This window comes from Suncus etruscus, chromosome 14 (assembly GCF_024139225.1).
Source record: "Suncus etruscus isolate mSunEtr1 chromosome 14, mSunEtr1.pri.cur, whole genome shotgun sequence".
Classification (NCBI taxonomy): Eukaryota; Metazoa; Chordata; class Mammalia; order Eulipotyphla; family Soricidae; genus Suncus; species Suncus etruscus.
This window is the reverse complement of record NC_064861.1, coordinates 41,506,105-41,518,958: the sequence shown is the minus strand read 5'-3', so window position 1 is coordinate 41,518,958 and position 12,854 is coordinate 41,506,105. Positions and strand designations below refer to the sequence as shown.

Here is a 12,854-nt window from a genome sequence, read left to right as displayed (position 1 = left end):
CTGCTGTTAGATTCTCGAAACCATTGCCAAAGCCACCAGCAGGGCTACTCATTGAAGAGTGGAGCAGATTTTTCTCAAAAAGTCAGGATGACATAGTGAAGCTGGGCAAGTTGCCTCTGCCCCCTGAGCATCTTTTTAGAAAGTGTGTTCTTCACAGAAATGAATCTTGTGAGGCACAGCAGACAGAAGGCTGAAGGTCAAGTGATAAATTCAAAGCACCAAGACATGCTTTACTAACTAAACTTCTGTTCAGCCATGACTATGCTTATAAGAGGCAAAGCTCCAGGAATAAAATTCGGAGATGCAAACTTAGAAAGTGCTATAAATTTGAATTAATTTTTTAGACCAGGAACTAACTAGTCAGTATTTATTGAATACCAGATAGATGATAGATTTTTTAAAATTATCACCCTGAGATATAGTTAAAAAACTGTTAATTTTTGTGCTCACTTTGGCAGCACATATACTAAAATTGAAACGATACAGAGAAGATTAGCATGGCCCCTGCACAAGGATGACATGCAAAAAACTGTTAATTTTTAAAAGTTGTAGAATATTCCATCAGTGTTCCAACAACCAGGTAGGTAGATAGGGAAAGCCCCCCTCTTCCCCTCATGACAATAAATTTATTGAATGTAATAAAAGTGCTTGGGACATAATAAAACAAAGAAATGGAGTTTGAAGTTATTCCTGTTAAGAATCACCTTGTGAATACTAAAACTAAAACCTGATAAAGAAGCTCCAGCAGGAACAAAAGCCTGGAAGGAAAAGCTAAAGAACTACTGATCCCAACCTTTCCCCCTGGCAACCACTTCAAGAGTTTTTACCTAGGTAGAAAATCCCATAAGGGGAAGATTGGGAGAAACCCTATTTATACCATCTTGGAACAAAGGAGGTATGCATATATGCTCCCTGACCCATGTATCAGTGTTGTACACATGTGTGCTAACAGTACACATGCATGGTGCCTGAACACATGGTGCCCATATCTCCCCCTTTAAGTTGTGCACATTATGTATTTGTATCTTCACACTGAGATGTGTTCTGGGGGCTCTCTCCACCTTTAGAGAAGCCTGAGCACAGATGCTCACTTAGTGTCCAAGTATATGTTATCTGCATCTCCCTTCTTGAGATGTGGACTTTCCTACTTACATGCTGGTAGTGTATTGGACTTTCTCCACATTTGGAAAAGCCTGTGTTCTCTCTTGAGCTCATTACTCTCCCCTTTCTTACTCTATCCTTCCTTTTCCTCAGAATTTCCAAATAAAGTCTTTTTTATTTCATTTTTTGTCTCCTCCTAAAATTCTTTTCTGTGAGAGAAGGTGATGAACCTGAAAGACCTGGGTAGGTCTAGGACTAATTTCACTTTTCTTGCCATAACAAGGCTCACAGTCCTAGAACTCTGTAGAATTCCTGAGTGGTGGAGGTGGAGAGAAAGAAAGCAGAAGATTCCCATCTTGGAACTGCCTTCTCTCTCCTCCCCATTTTTTATATGCCAAACTCTCATTGGCATCTAATTGGAACTTTCACCAGTGTTCATTTTCCACCACCAGTTTCCCATTTCCTTCCTGTTCCTCCACTTGCCAGCCTCTATGGAAGATACTTTTCTTCTCTCTCCTTCCCCATTTTTCCTGTTAGATACTATGGTTTGAAATACTGTTACTAAAAGTGTATCATTCAAATCACTTTGCCTCATTTCAGCACCCAGTTCTTGTGTGTGAGTGATCATTTCCAAGTATTATTGTCATAGTAATACCTTCTCTGTCTTAATTATTCCTCCACATTACTATTGTCTTGGGGTATTATTTTTCATACTATGACTTTTTAGGACCCACAAATATTTGTACATCTCCCTCAGACTCATTTCACTTAGCATACTACTCCATGTCAACCAACATATAAGCAAATTCCATGACTAAAATTTTTCTAATGGCTGCATAGTATTCAGTAGTATTCCATAGTTTCTTTGTTCACTCATTTATTCTTGAGCATTTGTGTTGTTTCCAGATTCTGATATTGTGAATAATGCTGCAATGATGCCTTCTGTGCATTGTGTTTTGAGGCTACTGTAGTATAGTCCCAGGAATGATATTGATAGATCTTATGAAATCTCAATTACTATTTTTTGAGAAATATCCACATTATTTTTAGAAAAGTTCACATTTCTACCAGAAGTGAATGAGAGCCCTATTCTTCCCAAAACTGCATCAGCATTTACGTGTGCCAGTCTTGTGGTATGAGATGATATTTCATTGATTTTTGATACATAACTCCCTGATGATGTTAATGATGAAGAACATAAGGTTGTGTTTTTTGTTTCTTCAAATCTAAGTGACAATCTGGTGAGGCAAAATATTTTAGGAAAGGCATACATTTTGTTTTGTTTTGTTTTTTTGGGCCACACCTGTTTGATGCTCAGGGGTTACTCCTGGCTAAGTGCTCAAAAATTGCCCCTGGCTTGGGGGGGGACTATATGGAACACTGGGGGATCAAACTGAGGTCCTTCCTTGGCTAGCGCTTGCAATGCAGATACCTTACCTCTAGCGTCACCTCACCAGCCCCAAGGCATACATTTTTAACTGAATTTTTCATTATGTCCCACCTTTGCCTTCAGGCCTAGTAGGTTTTCTTTCGTAAGTCAGCTATAAATTTAAGGATGCTTGTATGCTTGTAGTATATGATTTCTTTCTTTGATAGTTCTGCTTCAGTATTTTATCTTCACTGGTGTTTTTTACCATTTTTATTATGATGTGTGTCCAGGGTGTTTTTATTTGGATCTCTTTTATCTGGTATCCTTTAGAACTCCAGGATATGGGTGCATATGTTCTCAGCTTTGGCAACTTCTCAACAAGGATGTGTGTTTCTTTTTCAAAGGAGTTGTCTTCCCAGCTCTCTATGATTCTTACACTTTTTCTCTTAAATTCATCTCAAAGTTCTCATCATTTGTTTATTTTTAGCTCTTTTTTCAGTCTTCTATTGTTGTCTGGAGGTTTTCTACTGGACATCTTTGAACTCACTGATTTGGTCCTCAGTAGTCGTTACTCTGCAGGCTGATCTTTCGGTGATTTTTGTTGTTGTTTTGCCTTCCAAATTTTTTCAGTTCTGTTTCTTTTATTTGTATTTTTCTCATTTCTCATTTTCTCATTTCATATCCTCTTGTGTTTTATTAAGTTTGTTACATTGTTTCATTGTGCTCATTGAACATTTTCACTTTGAAGTTCTTTTCATAGAAATTATAGGAGATTAGTACTAAATGGGTCTTCAGAATTTCAATCTTTGCTCACTACTTGTAGTAGGATTCTGCTGCTTTACTATGGTTTCTTCTGTAATCTAGAGATACTTTTCCTAAGTTACTATCTAGCCTTCTCCACATTAAGGGAGTTCTCTGGAGGAACTTTAAGCAGGTGAGAGATATCTCATGGCAGCATTAGCAGCCACCCACTCTGGAAGCCATGTCTCGAGGCATCATCTCTGATGTGTAGGGGGTGGACTGAAAATCCCTTTGTTCAGGCAGATCAAGTCCCTCCACTGCCATTTCACACAAACATTCCCCAGTTTGCTTACACAGATGATAGATATTCATATGATCGCATATGGTGTATGTGTGTGTATTTCTCCTGAAAGGTTATAAACTTTGAGAAACTATGCCTCAGTATAGAGGTTGGATAATAATTAATCCTGTACAATGTCTGTATGCAAATTAGAGAAAATGTTTACCTTTGCAAGAAAAAGACTGCTTCCAGAGGCTTGAAAAATTGTTGTCTGCATGTTTACTATATGTTCTAGCCACCATATTTATAGTTGAAATCATGGTGGATTAAATAGACATGGAGCTTGGCATGTGCACCAATTAAAGTGACTTGCCAGACTGCAAACCCATGTTCTATACACTTTCATAACATTTTTCTATAAATGGACACTAAAGGATCAGTATTCTTTGTTTATCCTCAATTGTTTCCATTCTTGATTGTAGTCCATTCTTGATTTTGGGGTTAAGTTTTTGTTGAAACAAATTGATATTTTTTCTTATAAATTAGATAGAACGTACGAGAACCTACGAGACTAGAGGGATAGCTCAAAAGGGTGAGCATAGGTTTTGAATTCTGAAGGCCTGTTTTTGAATCCCTGAACACTACCCAGGGTTATCCCTAAGTTATAGCATTGGAGCAGATTGCTGGATGTGATCCCCAAACACACCCACACAAGACAGAGAGAATTAGAGAATTTAAAATAGCATTAAATTGTACTAACTACACAGGTAATACATTTTTTCTTAATAAGATGTTCTTGAGCTCATGATGAATGACAGAAATTCCCAATACTAGCATCTACACCAGATGGTGAATTAGACTTAGATGTTAAAGAAAAATTCATGAGCAAATTCCAGAATTCTATTTTATCTTTATCATGATTAGATTCATATTCCTATATATTTTTGTAGATATACTGTACATATGTATCTTGACTTCTCTGAAAGCGAATTACAGTGTTCAATGTGATTTTATAATCCAAAAATAAATAAAAAAAATATCTCAGTCAAGTTGGTTGATATAACAAGTATGACATATATCAGGTAAGTTTATATAGTCTTCTTAGTTTTTGGAAGTTGTACAGTACAAGACTGAGGTACCAGAATAAGCCAAGTCTGATGAATATCCATTCTTGGTTTTAAATTGGCTGTTTTCCTATATATGTATATGAAAGAGTGCAGGGAAGGTTGAAGTAAACCTCCTCAGGTGTCTTAATGTAAGAAGATTAATCCTATAGTAAGAAAGTTTTTTTGTGGGGGACACTCAGTGGTGTGTAGAGTTTATGCCTAGCTCTGGGATTAGGAATCACCAATGGCAGAACTTGGAAGAACATATGGGGCTTGGAACAAATCCAATTTGACACATGCAAGGCAAATACCTGCTGCTTTATTTTCTTTCTGGCCCCTTCTATGCATTTTTAATGTTATCACGTAGAGATTGTACTTCAACACATAAGTTTTGGGTGCCATAAACACCCAGTACATAATGCAGATTAATTTTTATATCAGTATGTTTCTATCACAACATTTGGGCATTTCTTTTTTATTTATCTTTTATTTGGGGGCTATCCCTGGAAGTATACAAGTTTTACTCTTGATTCTGTGGTTAGAGATAACTCCTGGAGGTCTCTACAAATCATATGTGGAGTCAGGATAAAATCCCAGTTATGCAGGTAAATATCTTATTTATAATACTCTCTGGTAGCAATATTTTAAAATATTGCACTGCACATGATTTTACAAGAGCTTCTTAATTTACATCGTTTCCAGTTTTTTCTGCTTTACTGAACATCTTTACAAACATATATATTGTGAAGCATATCTATAGAAAAGTTGGTATTTAAGAGTTATTGCCAAATTATCTTCTAAAGATGTCATTTTCATCTTCAGAGTTAATAATCTCCATATGAATGTATGAATGTTATTTTAACACCTTGTGAAAAGCACCTTTTATCAATATTTTGACATTTAAGAAGTCTTATTTTTATTGATGTTTAAAATCTTTTTATTTGGGGGGACATGACTCCTGGTGCTGTTCAATAGACCATAGAAGTGGCAAATATCAAACCAGGATCAGTAACAGAAAAGGCAAGTACTTTATATTCTGTACTACTTCTCAGGACCTTATTTTTTAATTTTTTATATTTAAAAACTAAACATTAAGGATTATTGTATAATTGCTGCTTTCTAATAATTGCACTGGTATGACCTTCACCCAGTGTCTTAATATTACTATTCTTGTTTGCATCCATTCTACTAACTACTTTTTATTAACTAGTCTTTAAGAACTAGTAACTAGTTACTAAGAACTAGTAACAAAGTGGCAAAAAACAACAACTTCTTTTAAAAACACACAGTTCTACAGGCTGAAGATATAGTATGGATTTAGTCAAGTCATTCTGGTGTCCTGGATGAGTACACTTGCTGTGGTCATGCTAGATTGGCTCATTTCTGCTCCACAGGGTCTCTCATCTTTCAGGAGCTGAATTGGAGCTGTCCTCATAGATTCTACCAAGGTTTCAATTGATAAGCACACAAACTCTCTTAAAATTCATGTTTGGAACTACAAATAGTATTTCTACTACCTTCCATTGGTTAAAGCAAATTAATTTCAGCCCAAACTTGAGAAGTAGGAAAAAATCTAACTGACATTTCTAAGGAAAAAGAGAATTTCTTGCTCTTGCCTTACTTATTTGTTTGTATTTGGTTTGAGATACACATCCGGCAGCACTCAGAGGTTACTCCTGGCTCTGCACTCAGAAATTGCTCATGCAGGTTCAGGGGGCCATATGGGATGCTAGGGACCATGTGCAAGGCAAATGTCCTACCCTCTTTGCTATTGCTTGGGCCCCACAAATTTCTCAATTGTAAAACTTAAGGACATGCTGATTATTTTGAATCAGTCATTTTTGTGTGTTTTAGGCTATAGCCATAGTGCTTGGAGGTTATTCTCATCTAAGTACTTAAGGGCTGCCTCAGTTTAGGAGACCAGATGGTGCAGGGGATGGAATTCCTGGTTCCAGAATACAAGCCATGTGCTCCAGACCTTTAAGTTGACTTTCTGGCCCCTCATTTTAATTTTTGAGGAAATAAATTTTAAAGTGACTTAGCCAAGGTTACACAGATTATGGAAGTCTCCCTCTTTGAGGAGGGTTTATACAACTAGGCAATATGATAAAGGATTAACACCAATAAATCAAAACATTAAAGATAACAAATTGAGTCATTGATGTTGAGAATAATTAAAAGGCTTTTTTTAATCTTCATATTTAGTAAAAGTTATGAAAAACCACCTGGCTCACACTTTAAATCATGGTATTACAGTGTCCTTCAGTGACATTCTTATTTATTGATGATTAAATAATTTATAGCATAAAACTATGTTGTTATAGGCATCCTTAAAGAGCTCTCAAGACAAACAGTACAGTCTATGAACCAATTGTTAAGAACCAGTTTGGAGTTTTCAAAACAGGAAAAGGTCATAAGGGATAGCAATTTTTAGTAAAGCTATCAGTTTTCATTAGTATGCCATGAATGTGGCTATTCATTGCATGCAATTTATCTTTATCCTTTTACATACTTTGATAGACTTTCTTAAATCCCATTGGTAAGTAACAGATATGATGGGTTCTTTATTAAAACTTGGGAGCAATAAAGCATACAATAAAATATTATTTGTTTTCAACAAGCACAAAATCACCAGTGATAGGAAGGTTTTTTACAAACACAGGTTGTATTTGTAAATTTTCCTGAGTTATATTTTAATATTTTATAATTCTGACTAGAGAAAAAGAGCAGTAACCTATTAGTCAGAGTGCCTAACTCATAATAACAAAAAACAAAACAGAAATCCTTTCTATGAGCAATCCTGTGAAACTAAAACCTTTAATCACCGTGCTTATTTTAGGTTCAAAAAGAAATGCAGGGGCCAGAGAAATAGCATGGAGGTAGGGCATTTGCCTTGCATGCAGAAGGACGGTGGTTCCAATCCCGGCATCCCATATAGTCCCCCAAGTCTGCCAGGAGCAATTTCTGAGCATAGAGCCAAGAGTAACCCCTTAGTGCTGCCAGGTGTGACCCAAAAACAAAACAAAACAAAACAAAACAAAACAAAAAAAAGAAAATAAATGCACGAGCCCTTAGCTATACCTTTTTTCACATTTTTTCACCTAAATATAAATTCTAATGGCAAAGATCTCCATAGCAGTAGGAATATTAAACATACCTTTTAATCTTGCACTTTAACTTTTTACCTTTCAACCCCATATACTTTTAATGTCCCTCACATTCTATAAGGTAACTATTTTTAATTTAGTATGCACTTTTAAAGATATTTTCCTATGAATTCAAATTTATAGCACAAGCATATGAGGATTTTGGGTATCTTTAGTATTCTGTGTAAACAGTATTAGTGTAAAAGTATCATAATTTTATCTTGCTTTATTGATAAAGCTACATAAAAACATACATTTTTGTATTTATGGTTACTTTTAACTAAACAAGTATAGTACAATGAGTGTATGCATGTATGTGTTTGTGCTAATACTTGAGTATTACTGTAGTATAAATCCTTGAAATAGATATTTTTTTTGTGTGTAGAGAAAATTCAAGACTTTTTTGTTCTACAAAATGTTGTGTAAATTATGTTCTGTGTTCAATAAAGAAAAGTTGGGAGTCAATAAACCAGGCATCAGGCAGAATTCCCATCTAATCTCCAGCACTTCCTAGGTAGTAAAGGGGGATTATTGTATTACAGACTCAATGATAAACATACAATTAGTGTTACCAGAAATGTGTTTCAGAAAGTCACAGGTTTTTGTTTGTTTGTTGATTGGTTGGTTGGTTGGTTTTGGTTTTGGGGGCCACACCTTGTGGTGGGCAGGGGTTACTTTAGGCTTGTCGCTCAGAAATCGCTCCTGGCTTGGGAACCCATATAGGATGCCAGGGGATCAAAAAGTGGTCTGTTCTAGGCTAGTGCACACAAAGTAGATGCCTTATCGCTTGAGCCACTGCTCCGGCCCCAGAGAGTCACACTTTTTAATCAGCCTGTCAGAATTTAGCTGTAATCTGTCTTCAGAAGATACTTTGAGGATCTCTTTACTAGGTAATTCCCAATTTCACTAATGACTTCCCTCTATTAAACAGATAAGTAAAATTTTTCCTTTCTTCCTCTCAAATGAATTCTCTACCAGGTAAGGAAACCGTATGCACTTTGAAATAACTTTTTGTTTTGAGGCAGATAATTTATATAAAACATTTATAATGATGGTGATGATAATAATTGCCCTTTGGACAAAAATAGCCCTGTATTTGGCTTGGGGAAATGCCATGTATAATTGAATCTAAGATGTTAAGAAAAAAAGTTATCATCTATAATTGTAAGATGTATTCTTTTTAAGTAGCATTCTAATTTTAGAGATGTTAAAATATAAAAAAAATCCCAGACTTAGAATTGACAAAATATAGAAGTATAAGGTATTCTTTTCATGCAGAGAAGCAAATTTCAAATATGTGCAACTAGAAAAGCTGACAGAAAACCATGTTCTGAGTGAAAGGTCTTGTGGAAACCTCTTAGCTGAGAACCAAGATTAGTTGTGATCTATGAGTTGGGGAGTAGGTGGAATGCTATGCTTGGTGGAGGACAGTCAAATATAAAATTCTGGGAAGTATACCAGGAGTAGAAAAAGAAGTAGGGATTCTGGATACTTCAAAAGTAAGAAGAGACAGTGCATTGAGTATGGCACTTGCTTTATACATGGCTGAAGCAGGTTTCATCCTCAGCATCCCATATGGTCCCCAAACAATGCCAAGAGTAATTCCTGAGTGCATAGCCAGAGGTAACCCATGAGTATCACCAAGTATCCCCCCAAAGAAGAAAAGACAACACACATTCACACATATGTTCATACATATACTCATTCAAACATACACAAAAAATATTCTTCAGGCATAAGTACAATGAAACTCATTTCTTTGCCAGATCTTCAGTGACATATGCAATGCTTGTTTCTGCTCTTCCTATGAATGAGTTCTTGAATTTTATTTACATGTTAGTGGGAAGAAAAGGCAAAGCAAAGAAAAAAATTGGGATAGAAAATAACTAGCTGACAACTGTATCAACATAGGGTTTTATTTATTTATTTATTTTTACATTTGCTAATAAGAATGATGATTACTCTAGTTACCCTTTTATTATTTTACTAGGATTAGAATGTTGATTTCATGGACATCTACTGCCTGCTCTTGGCATTAGCACTTTATTTGGACATCAGCTCAACGTGCCCTTGGCACTAGCACCTTATTTGATCTACACATTAACCCCAGAGAATGCATTGTGTTTAGCCTCATTTAATAGAAAAGAGAACAGCTCTTGAGGAGCTCAGGGTTTTCCAGAGACCACAATATCTCCCATGGTCTATCTGGTATGTAAAACCAGCTATGTCTGGTCTAGATTTATCATAGGTTGCAAAGAGAAGCATTTGATTCTCACCCTAAGATACAGTGACACCAAGCCTTTGGGGAAGTTCTTTGTCATCAGACCCCTCTGGAATCCTGACTGTGCACCCAAATCCTGAGCATGTTCTAAGACAAGTGTGTCTTCTGCTATAGCCAGCTCATCAGACCAAGTCAACCCACATCCTTCTGTAATGCTCAGGTCTAGTGTCAGGTTTTGAAGTAATTCATTGAAAAAAAAAATCACATCAGAAGTGCTTAGTAACATCATTCATTATAACTGAAAATTGATTTAAGGTCTTTGTGCATTCAAGTCTTGAGTTCCTTCCAAATCATTGAGTTGAATGCTAAGCTGCCTCTAATATTTTTATCTTCTTGAAAATTAACTTAGGTGTAAACTTTTAGACTCAAAAGGCAAGAATATTCAGTGCATTATTCTGCTGCCTCTTTTACTGTTTAAATATTATTACATAACTTTTAGTCACTGACAGTATTTGCTGTCCTCTGTGAATTTCCTATTCTTTCTCATTTTTCTACATGGCTAGGTTACCTGGCTCTAGTATAAAGTCGTGGAAAGAGAAAGTTGTGCACACAATTGAGTTTCTTGTGCAAAGAAGGCTGGCATGTTGAACTCTCTATAGCCCTGTTAAGGGAGAAATGACTGGCTCTAGCAGTCATTTGTTATCATGTGTTTTCTATTAGTAGACATATCAATATAACGATGTGTTGTAACTTAATGTACTCCAAGTGCTCATAGTTTAAGACTCATACTGTCTTAACAAAGAGAACCAGATCTGTTTGGTATTAATATTGAATGCAGTCCTCAGCATTTATCCCAAAGGAGCCAAGCCATCACGAAAACCTATTCTGCCTTTGCAAATTAAATGGAATGCTTAATAGTTCACAGGAGGAAAATGTAAAACCTGTAAACAGCTCTTTTAAGTCTACAATCTAAAGACTTAGATGAATTTTTCCTGCAACTTAACAATCAGAGGTGACATCCACACCATAATGTCACTCTTCTTAGAAAGGCCTTTGTTTCTCTACTAATAGATGCAAGTGTAAGATGGAATATATTTCTTGTTTCATTTTCTGCACCATGACTTAGAACTAAGTTACCTGTATCACAGAAGATCTCTAACATGATCCCACAGAATGCATTAAAAATGTTGTATATCTGCATTACTGTGTCCATTTGTAGTAAAGGTTAAGTAAAATCTTATTTATTTCACTTATGTCACTAGTAGGTGTGATCTATCTTAATATATCTATCTTAATATACATTATAAAGAATCTGTCCATTTCAATTATTAATATAAGAAACTTTGACCAGTGTAAGTACCATTTAGCCAATGCAATCAAAATTAACATAATCTTCATAGATTCTCTTTTATTTCATGCCATTAACCTCTCCACAATTTGTCTTACATTTTAATGGTTTTATTTGAATAAAACTATGTCACATATATTATTTTTTGACTTATCAAAATTCTATGGAGTTGTACCTTCTTATCGCTTTGTAATCTACCGCATGAGCATGTCAATTGGTAAACCATTTATTAAATAACATAGTAATCATAAAGTAGCTATGAACATTGATGTACAACTCTTCATTGGAAAGAATTTCTATTTCTTATGATATTATTTAAGGAGGCAATTGCTGAGTCAAACTGTCAGTTTGACAGTAACTTTGTCATTTAACTTTTTAGAAAGGTATCTACTGATTTTTCTAACAGGTTTCTTTTATGTGTAATTCAACATCCTCACTAACTCTTGGAATTCAATTCTATTTATACTGTTTAGTATGTGTAAAAGCTATTTCACCACATTGTTAATTTTGCATTTCCCTGATGATTAAAAATATAGAGAGTATTTTCATATATTTTGGGTCATAGCGTTTTCTCACAATTTTGGCTCTTTCAAGTTTATCTTCTTATTGAGCTATAAGAGCTTCCTATAGGTTGTTTATAAGATTAGTTTGCTAAATACATTTTATATAACACATTTCAAGAATAATTATCACAAAGTTAATGTTATTATTTTGCAATAAGGTAGAGTACAAGGACCACAGAGATAGTATAGTAGGTAAGGCAGTTGCCTTACATGTAGTTGACCTAGGTTAAATCCTCAGTGTCCTATATAATTCCCTGAGCACTGCTAGGACTCATTCTTCCTCCCCCTCCCCTCGGCTTCTGTGTTACATCCATTGATGCTTAGGGATTACTTCTCTCTGTACTTAGAAATCATTCCTAATTGATTTTAGGGACTATTTGGGATGCCATGTGCAAAGCAAAGCAACTATCCTAACTATCCTAATCCTTATACTATATCTTTGGCCCTGCTACAGGGAATAATTTTTGAGTGCAGAACAAGGAATAATTCCAGATCATCACTAAGTGTGGCCCAAACAAACAAACCAAAGAAGTGGAATAAAAATATGTGAAGGGAAAAAAATATGTGAAGGGTTATTTTTTGGGTGAAATTGTGGTTTTATTACTTATAAACACTTATACTATGATTATGGATTTATGACAATAATGCAATAAAATGCAGTTCAGTTTTCCTAAATCTTTTAAATTTGTCTTTTAAAATTCTCAACTTTTTTTTGGAAGTTAGATATTTTGAATTAATAGTCAAAATTGCAAGGTTTTAAAAATATTACATAAGGGCCTGGAGAGATAGCACAGCGGCGTTTGCCTTGCAAGCAGCCGATCCAGGACCATAGGTGGTTGGTTCGAATCCCGGTGTCCCACATGGTCCCCCGTGCCTGCCAGGAGCTACTTCTGAGCAGACAGCCAGGAGTAACCCCTGAGCACTGCCAAGTGTGGCCCAAAAACCAAAAAAAAAAAAAAAATTACATAAAAGCAAAATA

General features: G+C 35.5%; 1 non-coding gene across 1 annotated transcript; it reads left to right on the top strand.

Annotated features, from left to right (window-relative positions):
* The first annotated feature begins 442 nt into the window (after positions 1–442).
* On the top strand, positions 443–551 carry LOC126029117 (U6 spliceosomal RNA). Its single transcript, XR_007502769.1, has one exon. It is a non-coding gene; the product is annotated as a U6 spliceosomal RNA (small nuclear RNA).
* Positions 552–12,854: the final 12,303 nt, after the last annotated feature.